Source organism: Thunnus maccoyii, chromosome 8 (genome assembly GCF_910596095.1).
Source record: "Thunnus maccoyii chromosome 8, fThuMac1.1, whole genome shotgun sequence".
NCBI lineage: Eukaryota > Metazoa > Chordata > Actinopteri > Scombriformes > Scombridae > Thunnus > Thunnus maccoyii.
This window is the reverse complement of record NC_056540.1, coordinates 29010315-29025315: the sequence shown is the minus strand read 5'-3', so window position 1 is coordinate 29025315 and position 15001 is coordinate 29010315. Positions and strand designations below refer to the sequence as shown.

The window sequence follows — 15001 nt, the reverse complement described above, 5'->3', positions numbered from 1 at the left end:
GAGTAAGACTGTTTGCTCCCTTTTAAAAATGCGACTGCCAGTAACATTACCACAACAACCAGTCTGGAGTCATCTGAGGTTAGCTTTGACTCAGGTCAAACACTGCACATGAATGGAACAACATCAATAGGCATTGGGTTTCGTTTGTGTTACGTCATTTTTTTTGGAAAGCGGTACAGCCATAATAAGTAGGACAAGTTTATTTTAAAATGCCAAAACAATACATGTGTTTCAATACCAACACTATTTTTAACACCTTAGTTTGGGGAATATAAACAGAAAAGTTTCTGGATTTGAATGAGGAGATATCTGATGACAGAATAAGCAAACAAGCCTAAGAATCAGACAAAGCGTTTAGTACTTGACACCAAGGATGCGCTGATCCAACCCACTGGATCAGTATTTGAGCCAACGCTGACCTTGTTAAGCAGATCAGGTACCAGACAGACATGATGGATCCACATTAAATACAGTTTCCTCATCAAAAGTGTTATTTCCATTGTCTCTATCAGTTACATTCATTAAGTCACAGTGGGCTGACAACTCACTTTTTAGCGCCACAAAATTTCCAGATCTTGTGTTAAATTACATCAAAACTATCCCAATGACTTCTACACATTGTTGTATACAGATTTGGAAAAAAGAGAGCACTAGTATCAGATTGGTAATCAGAATCTGCGGATAATATTTCGCAAGAGAGAAAAAATTGGATCGGCGCGTCCCTATTTGACACGTTTCAGTTGGTAGTAAAAGAGTATCGAGGTTGCTTTCAAGGCAATTCACTCCTCTTCGCTCTGCTGATGATTGCAAGATGGCTTCATGATGCTGTGCAGACATCAAAATGATGAAAATTAAATGGGGTGTCATTCAAGTAATGTTATGACAATTTCCTGCTTTCTGTTAAAGTACCATTAGCATTCTCATGTGCTGACATTATCTCAGAGCAGGCTGACGTGCCAGCTGAGTCGGCGTTTGGCAGGCTGACCCACTAACCCAGACCCGCCCTTGGCACGTCTCTCTCAGCTACTGGTGAGATTTACTACAGCCAGAAACTGGCCGGGGCTTTCCGTTTAAGTAGGAGATCACAGCTCTGGTCAGTGGATACAAAACCTCTGAGTTATGACAAGAAGATAAGTATCTGCTAAAGTCCTTGTATCTTTTAAATCATACATGTTCACATCGAAGTTTTTCAGAGGATTCAAACGCTTGAGGGTCGATGCATATTCAAAGATCAAACTTCAATCGCAAAAACAGTCGGTGTTTACAGTGAAAGCAGCAAGAACACATTCCAAACATAATGGATGCTTCAATATCCATCTGAAGGTAAAGGATACTGGGAGCTGAAGAATGCTGCCATGTGTCCTTCTATTTACTTTTGATCTTATCTGTCATGCCAACATCTTAATTCACGTATGCAGAGCTGGCGGACAATGTTTTTACTACAAGATACTATACAGCTTCCCTGGAGATCCACTCGAGTATGACTTTTTCATGTGAAGTGAGAAAAAACAACTTAAGGATTTAGTTTTAGTGCACAATTACTTGGTTGTCATACAGAAATCTGACAAAATAGGCTTCTGCAGCACAGGAATGTAAAAACAGCACTCTCAACTACATTGGGAAAGCCTTCTGGCAAGCTCCGATAATTTGGTATCACAAGTGTGCTATTTAACTTCACGGGAGTGAGATGTGAATTGTAAAGTGTGTGAAACTGAGGAAATAACAATGATTTATCGTGACATGAAGACTGAGGCGGAGCCATCACTGAAAAATGTGAAGGAAATAAAGTGTTAGGAGTCAAAAACATGTCCAGGTTTGAAGCCAGAGATCCTCCTGTAAATGATCTGTTATCTCTGCAGACTGGTTGACGGAGGGCAGGAGGTTAATCAAGATGATGGAGTTTTAGAGATTGCTGTCCAAACATTAGACTCTTAAACTGATTTGTTTTTATCTCTAGGTGTCTCTGCCCACATACTTTGTGCCTCCCAGAAATTCTGCAGCTAAAAATAAATGTTAAATAAATTGTGCAAAGATGTGCAAGATGGGCTGCGATGTGATTTTACATTTCACAATTTTAAAGTTATTTAAATTGCAAACCACATTTAAGCTGCATATTTGACTCAAATCTAAGGTGATATCACAAAAAAAGCACGTGAATGAAGGCACGTTTTTATCTCTCCCTCAAACTGACTACATATTTTGGACAATCTTAGGGTCATTTTTTTTTTCATACGTTTCCTGACTCCTGCCTGCTCTTCTCACTAAGGTTACCCTTGACATTTGGGAGGGAGGTCATGAAGTTTTTCATGGACTCCTGGGAGAGAGAGCGACACAGCGCTGGACAGGCAGGACTTCTCCAAGGTGAGGGATGTGATGTGTTTTCCAGAAGTGATGAACTTTAAACTGTAAAACAGAGATGCTGACATGCATAAGAAGTAACCTCAGTGAGATAAACAAAGTACCTACAAACTAACTTCAGCCGCAGAGTTACAGCGACACTGTATCTGTGCCATCTTTGATCTTTTCTCTGCTGTATTTGTGGTGTTCTTAGTTCTAGCAGATACTTTGCTGCTGCAGTGACCCAGTTTCCCCTCAGAGATCATTTAAGCTTTATTATGACTAAACTTATCTGCAGATCTGGATAAAAAGAGTGCTTTACTGTATTTTTAGAAATCTTTTTGGTGTAATTTCAGGACATTCATTGTGTTTCTGGTACTGAAATAATAATATTTTAATCCAGTTTTAGTCCATTTAAGATTCTGACAGACGTCGAGTTTTCTGGAGCTTTTTTTTTTTTTTTTTTGGCAACTTTTTGGGATCTGATATGCTGAAACGTCTGCAACAGTGATTTGTACTCTAACACTATCCAATAAAAGAATTATTTGTTATTTCTGTATTTCTGCTGGAGAGAGAACAAAATCTATCAATCTATCACTCGTTAAGTCCTGTAACAGACCTTAGTGGCATTTCAGCGGTACGCCTCATTCACAAGCACTGTATACTGCGTAGAGCAAATTGGGACTTGCCGCCTCTTAAAAATCGCAAAACTTTATATAAACAAGTATATTTTTAAAAGTGTGTCGGATGCACTACGGCCTGTTTTAAGCTCAGTCAGCCAACTGAGATTTTGACATGTCACAGTAGAAAAAGCACAGGTGTAAATAATTATATGAATGATGGCTGAATTCCATTAAGCTGCTGTGGTTTCGGGGGCCTGATATTGTACATGCTGGCCCACTGTCATGGATAAGCCATTGTTAATGTTAAAAGTAACACCGGAGGTTTTCCCATTATGATAAGTCAAAGTGTCTGCTGTGAAAAAGGCATATTATGTAAATGATTGTACAGTGTTAATATTTGGTGACTAGGCTCTGACCTCGTTGCTCCCCACAAGGGAGTAACCTACCTCTTCTTATTTTCTCCTCCATGTCCTCTTTTTTTTTTCTCTCAGGCCTCTCCCTGTTGAACCATCAGCCGTCCTGGGACCGCTCTCCTTCCCTTGGCTGTCGGTGCCATTTCCAGACGTTTTGCATCTGGAACTTCATCGTTCAGGAGACTTTGCCTCTGCCTCTCTCTCTCTCTTCCTTATGTGTATAGTTTCCTTGTCTCTCCCCCTTGTGTGTGTGTGTGTGAATGGTGTGATGTGAGTTTTTCCCTGAGCGTACGTGTAGTCTGTCCTCTTCCCAGGTATCCATGGTGATGGAGGTCATGTGGCTAAGGTCCTATCTCTGCTTGGTGGCACCTGGAAGTTGTTTGAGACGTCCTCCCAGTATATTCTTCATATATGTTATCAATCTATCTATAATTTCGTCATCCTGATTTTCCATACTGTAATTTTTCTATCTGGTCTATTCTATAAAAATATCTATTGCATGTCCATCTGTCTTGGAAGAGGGTTCCCTTCCCTGTTGCTCTTCCTGAAGTTCCTCCCCGCCCCCCAATTAAAAGGGTTTTTGGGGAGTTTTACCTTTTTGGAATCAAGAGTTTAAGGACCAAGGATATTGTATTCTGTACAGCTTGTAAAGCCCCCTGAGGCAAATGTGTGATTTGTGATATTGGACTATACAAATACACATTGACTTGACATGACTTGAACACATCCTGAACCTGAAAGGATGCCATTTCTGTTCATTGATTGGCTAATAATGTCAGCTTCCATTATTAAATCTCATTAGCTGAGATTTGGACATACACTGGAGTTTCCCACTTTTTTTGTGGTAGTTTCAATTTCCAACAGTAGAGATCTGTTAATCTGTTCCCATTAGGAAATAAACTGGAACTTCCCTGTTATGCCTTGGGCTGGCTGAATGAACCTGGAATTAACACAACAGGGATGTAATAGAAAATGTGATTTTACATAAACTTCAAAACTAGGTAACAAATTAGCCTACTTTTGGCAAAAGTATATCAGCCAATACAATGGCCAGTACAGTACGATGGAGGTGAGATGGGATTTTGCTTTATTGGATTTTATTTTATTTTACCAGGTTTTCTGTTGCCAGTTTGTAAAGCTGACAATAAAACCGGCTGTACTTTGCCTTAAGAAGCTGCTAACCCATCTAAAAATTTCATTAGTTTGTTGTTGATAGATTTTCCACCCTCCCAAGAATAAAATTATGGAGGAAATAATGAATCCACTGAATGTCTTTGAAAGTTTATGGCAGAAAGTGGTCAAAATTATACAGAATTTTGGCACCGATTATAAGCATTTGGCAACTTCACTCTTAAACTATCACTGTCAGTATCAGCTTTCAAAGCTATTGGTTTAACAATTACTCAGCCTGGCCTGAACGTACAACTTTCCTGGTAGACTTTTCTGTTTAGTTCCATTATCACAGTTTGGAAGTTGGAAAAAGAGTAGAGCAAGCACATAAATCCTATTGGCTGACGGCAAGAAAGGCCTTGCTGACTGAGTTTTGCCACTATTTCAGCTTCCATTTATAGTGTGGCAGCACTTCCTGCTATTGTGTGCCAGGAAAACCCAGGCCTCTTGGCTGCTCTCTAATGTCCTGCCTCTCTTATCCAGCCTGAAACTTCACACAGACACACACCAACCAACACAACCACACACATACACTGAGTTCTTGGTAGAGTGCCTCTTACCACTAACCAGATTAGCGAAGAGGGCTCTTGCTTGGACACAGCTTACAAAGTGCTTTCTCGAGTCGATAAAAAACTGATGTTGAACTACTCAAAATCAGACCAACGGCCAGAGGTCCTCGACCAGGAAAAGGTTCTGGATCCCCAAAATCACTTGAGACTATAATTGGGACTGGAAAGTTTTTCAGTTGGGAAAACTCCTGGCGCTGGATATCACAAACAGGCAGCGCTGTCAGACACACTATAGAGGAAGCATTTCATTGCTGCACCTCATCAATGAGCTGCACAGAGTGCGGATTACAGATTCAGACTCCAGGCTTCACTCCTTTTCAGCTTCATTCACGTCTCATCCATCTGAGCAAATGGCAGCACAGACTCCTTTTGTCTCCGACGCCAAGGTCCTGGAGTTGGGAAAACCATCAAGACACTGTAAATCATCTCAAGGGCTGAGTGTCAGCCAAAGTATCCGCAATTACTGGACCACATCTTCGTGGATCACAGTTGCGGTCGACCTCTCACTGTAAATGTCTTTTAACATCTCTCTCGTCTCTTAAGTGGAAGGCTAGGCCTCTCAGCTTGAAAATGTGTTTTTGGAGATGATCTAATTACTTTCTCAGACAGCTGATACTGACTGCAGAGTGATGAGCCACAGCCGATGAGATGACATTGGAGGGAGTGTATTTATTTACATCTATGTCCTGCCCCCCTCTTCCTCGGGGAGTAACGTAGTCCTCTAATTTAGCATAGGCACTCCTATAACATTGTCTAGTCTGTCTGTAGTCTGTTTTATTCCAAGCATTCTTCTTCCTTGTTAAAACCTGGTGCCAGTACTTGTAATATGAACAAAAATGATCTGAATTCAAGCTGTTGTTGGACACTTTTAACACATTTAATTTAGTTAAAACCTAGATGGAGCCATTTAGTGTTAATAGTAAGTGGTCCAGTCATGGATAACCAGCTAAACAAGTGTATAAATGTATATAGAGCTGCAACGATTAGTCAATTATTTGATTAGTCGATCGACAGAAAATGTGAGAATTTTATGCTTTCCTTTGTTATGATTGTAAAGTGAATATCTTTGGGTTTGGACTGTTGGTTGGACAAAACATGACATTTGAAGATGCCAAACTGGCATATTTACTGACATTTAACAGACAAAATGATTAATCGAGAAAATAATAGGCAGATTAATCAAAAATGAAAATAATCGTTAGTTGCAGCCCTCGAAGTGTAAATGTCTAACTGCAAAGTTAGTGTCAGTATAACAGATGAATGTTTTAAATGGGTTTCTATAGAAAACTACACATAGGTTCGGCTTTAATGCCTCTTGAGGTATCTTCATCTTGGTCTCCTCAGACCAAAGAGAACTGCAAATACAGCAAAACATCTTTCCTACTGAATGCTGGAATGCAAAGTCAGCAATAGGGTTTTTCACAGTGTGTGTTTTTTTTCAATTTATAACCATCAGAATTTACCTCAACAAATGAAAAAGTAAAAAAAAAAAGGGGAAGGACAGATCTAGAATATCTTAATGGAGCTAAAAAATGTCATGTTTAAAGGGTCAAACAATGCACAGCAGAAACATTGTAGAAGCAGTATAATAAAGCATTATTAGATTTCAGTTACTCCCGGCAGCCAACTCATGTGGAATGGAATAATAGTGTGAATAGTTATCTACAAAGTTGATATTTCGCGTCTAAGCTCTGGCATCATCACTTTCCACAAGCATACATCAAGTTCAGCAGAGCAGAGATTGGGGAACGTTTGAATAAACTTCTCTCCCCGAAAGCCCCATTACACACAACTCAAGATGCCAGCTATTGTGTAGAATGTACTGTGTGTGGGCCGGCAGCACCAAAAAACGACCTAGTAGGCACTGCAGACCACAAAGGGAATGTGAGAGTCAAGCTGCCATGTGGATATTCCCCAACAGATCATCTCCAACTATTGCAGGACAAAATAATATCTGGAGAACTGAAATGGATAAATGTGAAGCCAAACAATCCACATCATATGAAGCAACAGGCTGAGACATGACAGATATGTTTGTGCACAAAAATGAATGGCTTAAAGCAAAAAAAAAAAAAAAAAAGTCTATCAGTACACTGATCACAGTCAGCTTAATGTTGGCAGGATGTAGAATACAGCACAGTGTAGCTGCAGTGTAAAGTGTACAACAGCAGTTTAAATGTAATTATGTCATGAGGAGTAAAGCAAAGTGACACATGAAACCACTGCTTTTGAGTAGAAGTACTTCAACTTAGCTGAACATAAATTGCGTGGAGAAGATGTGAATTTTGACTACATAGCTAATGTGTTAATAGCTATGTTGAGATTTCCAAAAAAGCCAACATCACAGGGAACTCACAGCGTTTAAATATGAGTTTTCATAGCTCAGCATTACTAAACCAACCTCATTAAAGCATTACAATGGAGGTCCAATGCAGCCAGCAAAATAAAATCTGCTTAGTCACATCAAGAAAAGACACAAATCCCAATTAATATCAATGCAAATATATTATAAATACAAATATATTTGCACAAGAGCAAAAATGAGCAAGCAATAGAGGCCGAAATGTGTTATGATGCTCATAATAGTTGCAACCTGAAGTCGAGCAAAGCATATAAAACGCAAAATGAACAGAGCCAACACCAACTCACAACATCAGGTTAGCATAAGCAGAAAATAGACAGCTTACTTTGTGAGGTAGTAGCAGCTCAGCCAGAGAGTAAATCCTTCAGCAAGAGGAAATGCAGTCCTGAGCTGCTAACAAGGCCACACAGAACTCCAGCTTCTGGGTTTGAGTGTGTGTTTGAGGTCGACAGGTTATCACCGCCAACAGTATGGATTATGCCTACACAAAAGATCCTGAAGAAACTTAACCAGACTGTTGGCTAGCAAAGTTTACAGTTAAAGTCTAAATATCAGTCTAAGCTAATGTTAGCAGTATGAATGATCAGTGGGCAGGGCGCTGAAAGTTTAAAGGACCAGTGTGTAGAATTTAGTGGCATCTAGCGGAACGGACTTGGCAGAAATGAAATATAATATTCATAAGTATTCTTTAAATAGTGTATAATCACCTGAAAATAAGAATTGTTGTTTTTTTACGTTAGCTTAGACTGAGCCCTTTATACCTCAATAGAGAGCTGGTCCTCTTCCACAGACCCCGCCATGTTGCAAAGCCATGTTTCTAATTTATTATTTGACATTTATGTTTTTTGTAAATTAACAACCGTGAACCTAAATATAATGAGTGGGTACTTACCAACTAAACCAACAAATCAACACTTTTTTGCATTTTTCTTATAATTTGTACCAAACCGCAACACCCTTTCTGTAAAATTAACTGTTAAATATCTGCAAATTACTCAGAGAGTGTCCTGGAAATTAATATAAAATTAAATGACCAATAAAATAAAGTCTTACAGAGCCTTCTGTCTGACCTAGCTTCCTGGAGTCTTCCCTTTATTGCATTTAAATGAACATTATAATGACTTTTTTTTAAACAACAGCGTACAAGTATAATATAATACAGGAAATAATACAAGTATCAATGAAACATGCATAATGTAGCATGCACAAAACCATGTCCGCTGTCTGTGCTACTGTCCATGTCTGTGTCCATTCTGAACTATATCGGGTCTATTATGCAGTGTGAAAGTAGGTGATAATATGCTTGAAATCATTCAAGTGCATTTCTTAAGGTTTGATTGATTATTGACTCCTACTTGGACGGTAGACACATGTTTGGAAAACTATAGCTCGATAAAATGTCAACCAACTGTGAACATATCTGAATAGACCTTCTGTTTTTGATTTTTCCCTGGTTTAATGGCTCTTTGATTGATTGGGGATAACCATGGTAGTCATCTTTTCCCTCTGATGGCTGTTTTTTCCTACTTTATTTTCTAGTGAAATGATTTATCCAGTATTATCCCTGCCTTTTAAAGACAGCAAAGTTTACCACGGTTTGTTTGATGGAAAGTGGTGAAACAGCGTCCAGGTTGGAAATGGATGGAGTCAGGCGAGATGGTGAATAAAGGGCATGCATGCTAAGCAAAACCCTTTTTGGATCAACGAAGATTATGGCTAAAAGACGGTTCATTCAGTTCCTTGTTCTGCAAATCTTAAAGCGGTAATGCTGACACCGGCATCTACTCTCTCCAACTTTGATTACTTGAATATCTTCATGTCTCTGATGAATTATTTTGTTTTTGCCAGCAGAAGTAGCTTTCCATACTCATAGCCAGAGAAGACTTTGGAGGACCAGTAAACCTATCACGACCCATTATACGTGCCCTTACTCAAGATAATGGCACGAAACGCAGGAATTTAATGCTATCTGTTAACCTCAGAGCCACCTCCGTTTGCAAAGTAGTAAAAACTAAATGTGGACCATCCTGACTGTGGGACAGATGGAAATTTAGGTCTGTGTGAGTTTCTGCATCTATGCTATCCATCTTATCAGATAATGTGTTTGCTGACACTGTACAGCAAAGACAGGAACCATGTGAAGAAAATTTGGTGCCATAAGTCCTTTGAACCGTCTCATAAAAATACCTGAACAGCGTCCAAGATTGACTTGTTCGAGTGGTGGGTACAAAAAAAGCATTAATAGATCCCATAATTGTTGCTATATAGACTGTATGGCTTTCTGTCTCATTCAGAGCTGTAGGAACTCTTTTGACAGACCACACCCTGCTGCCAAATCTTAATAAATCTTTTTTCCAAATGACTCAGAGGGCTGTCTCTGCACCTCACCTCACTATCCCTGAAGACAGTTTTTAAGTATCAGCATGTATTTTATATCTCAAAGAGCTGAAATCAAATAAGAGGAAGATGCAGTGTCCAAAGAAAGCAGATTGCGAGGATAGAATATGAACCAGGTGCAGAGTTTGGAGGGTCTTCACAAGACTCTCACCACTGAATTTAATCGCCTGGAAATATTCAAGCAAAGCCTTCTTAGCTGACCTGGTGAACTCTCAGATGCAGCCTCTTACGCTCTACTCTCAGAGTACTTATGAGCCTATTTGACATACATTTTGTACAGTATGATATAATTATACCATTCCTGTGGCTGCATACTTGTGCACACAATTTAAAATCAATCACTGCACACATATGTTCAGCTGCTGTAAAAAGGAACAATGTGCTGCGTCTTGTTTTTTTATATGTTAATAACTGCCCATCATAGGAACTGGAGCTGGAAATTACCTTTGGCTTTGGCTTAGCACACATGTACAGTGCATTTGCCGTTTTCAGGCCAATACACCAGTATGTAATTTTCATGTTTGACCCTCTCCAAAATTCCTAGCGTTTTGATTTATTACCATTATTGTAGCACACCTGCTTCCGTTGGGAATTTTAGATGTCAAACTTTCTCCAACCATTACGTTTTGGAAGTTTTTGAATCGCTCAAAGGTCAGGAAATTCAACTATCTTGCTACTGGAAGCAAACTATATATACTGCTGCTTCCCCACAAACAAGCCAAAGTTCCTCAAACAAAAGTGATATTAATACGTATATTAATGTTACAAGGGAGAATACAAGCAACATGAGAGTAACACTGCCTTTAGAGTGTAGACATCGCGACATTGTGATGACCCTTGATGAGATTCTGGACATACAACACAAATAGCGCTTCTTCAATGAGGTAAATCATAGTTTTATTTTTTTAGGTCTTTCTGCCATTTGAATATCATGACAGTGGCCATCTGGGAAAACACTGAGGTTGTATTATTTGGCAGTATTTTTTATGTGGAATTGTATCAATTGTTACGAAAGAGTTACAATAAAATTGAATAAGTTGGTTCAGGGGAAAATAAGGATGAACAAAAAACATATTTTCTCCTAGAAATTATGCGTATATACCACTAGTTTGCAACAACAAATACATTTAGACAAAAATGTACTGTAATGCCACCTGGAATACCTTTTTTCATCAACGTAATGAGATAACATTTAACATTCACTGACAACTTTTTATTTTCCCAACAAAAGAATATCTGTGCGTAGCAAGTAAAGCACGATCAAACTTTTTTATGGTTCTGTTTATGCGCTTGCAGCACTTGGTTAAGGAAAAGATTGTGGTCTCGGTTAAAAATCGTAAAAGTTAGTCGATGCACAAGTTTATTTTATTAACATGTAACCAAAACTACACAAATCGCCCCCATGAAACCACACGCAGTACAGAATGAAAAACCCTGGACTTATTATTATCTATTTTCTACATAACACAGAACCACACACATAGACACAAACTGCAACACCACTCTACACTACTAACTCGAGCTTAGTGTATTGTTGGTGAAATATATCCTAACATACAGGCTGTGCATATGTCTGCCTCACCTATCAAGAAACATGGAAAGCAGGTTTTCAAGAAAACATCCCAGAGTTCATCAAATATTTCCCACGTGATTCACTCGTACAACGCGGTATCACGTATCCTGATTTTGTTTACAGAATCTCAACTGTGGACTTATTGTAGCCTCTCATTATAACATTACTCTGGGAACAACTTTTGATTTATGGTTTGCTGTACTTTTGCGGAAGAAAAGTATTCAGTTGCAGGACTTACATGAGACTGATACCTTCTTTCAAACTGTAAAACCTTGTATTATGGAGCCACGGAGGGAGTGAGGCAGGGACTGAGTTGTTTTTTTTTTTCTATTCTGGATGTCATTTTATAGATCTATCCAAAAGCCTCTCTGCTCTTGGAGAGAGGAGTGAGCTTTCCCAGCTGGAGATATAAAGGGCTCAATCTAGCAGGACCTGCAGTAATTGAGCTAAAGCTGTTGTGGCAAACTGTGTGGGCTCCAAGTCAGTGCTCAGCAGAGGTGAGTGTATCAGCGGAAAACCTGGGTGGTACTCTAAAATGGAAGAGGAGTGCTTGTTTAGCATGAATTCCATTAGTTATTGACTCTTCCCTCTCTTGAAGTATCACATGCAGGATAGCATTATCATCCCATGCATAAATAAGAGACTGAAAGCGAACCCTGAAGAGGCATCTGCTTACATTGGCAGTGACTATGAGACAGAAAGGAGAGGTTCAGTGGCGGGTCAGCCATGATAGGAGCTTTTGAGAAGCAGGCTGAACTTCAGCATCTGTCGAGAGAAGAGAATCTTTTCCCATTTATGCATGATTTCATGGTGGCTGATGCGAAGGGAGAACAATGTTTGTTTTTCTTTGATTGATCAACAGGGAGAGGTGGTCTGGATTCAGTGTCCTAGACGCAGACACAATTGACCTCCACACAAACTCCCACTGACTTCAGTTACGGGACATAGACAAAGGCAACTCTCTGCCATCTTTTTTCATTACACACTCTGAAGAGGACGGGTTCCCATAAGGTTCTTTAATCATGTTTTGGTCATAAACGTTGCTAAAACGCTTCTAATTAGAGTCCGTAATCTTTAAATGGATATTTTACTTTTTAAAAATCTTTTGTGCCTTTATTCTTTTTGATCTACTTTGTAAGCTTATACTCATAGCAGAGAGAAGAGGTAGTCAGTGTACAGTAGCCAGATGTGCTGTTTTTGAGACTGATTGCGATAAAATTGCTGCATTTCTGGAGCACCGACATGCATCAAAGATGGACAGTTGTGTATCCTGATGCATAAACATCAACATCCGGACTAGATTCTTGCTTGTGTTGTATCAACTAAGTAAGTACAAGTGTTTTGATGCGTGTGATATGTTGCCAGTGTGTGTGGCTCTAGAAACAGCATAAACATGGTAATTCGGGTGTTGGATACAACAAGCTGAACATTGCACACACATTTGTTATATTATTGCCCGAGAAAGTTGGTACTGCTAGCGTGTTAGCAAACAGTTGCCGACATGTATATACACATACAGCTGACACGGAGCAACATTAGCATCCAATTGGAGTCATTTGTTTTGTCACCTGACAAATGTAAGTCTAATCGTCACTCTCCTTCTAGCTGTGCTTTGGTCTTCATCAACTCCTGAGGGAAATATCTGTCTCTTTAGCTTCTAAATACTCCACTATGTTCACCAGCTAGTTGCTAACTTTGTCTGTCAGTCATGGTGTGCTGGGCAGGTAGTGTATAGTGGGTTTATCAGAGCTTTTACTGCTAAAACAGCCGCTTGCTTCTGCTTGAACTGAGGTTGATGAGAGCAGGACTGAAAAACCAAAATGATGAACTGAAAGACATTAAAACGCTTTGCTGAGCTGAGGAGAACTGCAGAGATGAGAGATAATTCACTTGTTCTATTGTTGATATGAAAACATTGATTAGTGCAGCTGTAAGAGTCAAACATTTCTATCTTTTTTGTCTATTGTTATTGGTCATGATTTTTATTGCACTCAAAGGAATGTTATAATTTCCTGTTTTCATATATAAAATTTTAAAAAAGTAAATTTGCTCCATAACTGTCGTCCATTTGAACTTATCTTTACTTCTGTACTTTATTTAAAAATTAGGAAGTTCAAGAGTCCAAATAGCCTGATAGAAGGTTTATAAGGTTATATGACTGGAGATTTTCAGTGAGCCAGAATAACAAACTGAAACTCTAAATCTTACACAAAAGATGAAAGAAGTAAAATAAAAAAATATATATATATAATTTTGCCATATTTTCCTTTTTATTGTCCACTAGTACCAGAAAAAGTCCTGAGGGCATACTTTCTACAGAAAACCAAACCAGCTAACAAAAAGGACCTTCACTTCTTACCCTTACTTTTTTATAACCACATAACCGACACCACCCAAAACAACCCCATGCACTAATCTATAGGGACACTTATTGGAAATCAGTGTGCTTTCCTTCCGAAACTTGGATGGAAATTAAAATTAAGTCATTTTTTGGCATTTTAATAGCCCAATGACATCAACAGTGACCAAGGAAAACATTGTAAGTCAAGAGAAGTTACAGCTTATTATTGTAACCTTCTATGCCCGAGACTGACAATTATAAATTGGAATTAGATGAATCGGAGTGTGTAATAAAAGCTAAACTAAAAACCACAAGAGAACAAAAGATGTCTTAAAGTCAGATGGCAGGCCAAACGTCTGGTCCAACGTGTTGAAAGTATGTGGGAGAAGACAGTGGAGTATCACTGGGTGTTGAGGTTTTTAACCCTGAGGCAGCAAAAAAGGAAAGCTACTTTTCATATTACATGTCCATGCCATCTTTAAACCACATTATAATGATGCCTTCCTGTTTTGTGAGACGAAACTGTAACCAAGCTGCGCAGGTTTGATTCCCAGCAGGCAATACACTGAATTCCTAGACGTATACTGCAGATAGATGCTGTATAAATGTCCATTAAGGGTTAACGGGGGAGAGGAGCAGGGAAATGTTGTTTCCATTTCTGGAGATCCTGGTTTGTGTGATCAAAAACAATGTTTCAGAAGACGCTGGGAAAGAACCGTGATCCAACCTGATCCTCGCCGTCTTGTTTCTGTATTCCAAAGTGACTTCATAACCCAAACCAGACAGACCAGACAGGCTGCCCTTTATGAGCACCATCATGAAGTCCGACTGGAAAACAAAACCTTTCAGGCAGACGTGTGAAAGTAATTCTGGACAGAGCGCTACAGCACTTTCCCTCGCTCTGTTCCTAATTTTAGAAAAATCAAAATCAATAGCGCTCTAATTTAATTGCCAGCTATGAGTCAATAGAAATTGTTCAGGGCTAAATAATTGCTGATGTTGATCATGACATTAGAGATAAACTAAAGTCATTATTTTGAAATGTCACAGGCGCTGCGTTGACAGTTTCATGATATGGATCAGAATCATACACTGATGATATCAGGATCAACTGTTTCTGAGATAACAAGAAATGTTTCTTTGTGTTTCCAAACAAAAACAGATGTGGATCCTGCGCAAAAGCAAATATTTATGCACCAGTTTTAATTAGCACAGC

General features: G+C 39.1%; 1 long non-coding RNA gene across 1 annotated transcript; it reads left to right on the top strand.

Annotated features, from left to right (window-relative positions):
• The first annotated feature begins 1183 nt into the window (after positions 1-1183).
• On the top strand, positions 1184-4278 carry LOC121902423. The gene is made up of 3 exons (XR_006097543.1): positions 1184-1323; positions 2267-2361; positions 3452-4278. It is a non-coding gene; the product is annotated as an uncharacterized LOC121902423 (long non-coding RNA).
• Positions 4279-15001: the final 10723 nt, after the last annotated feature.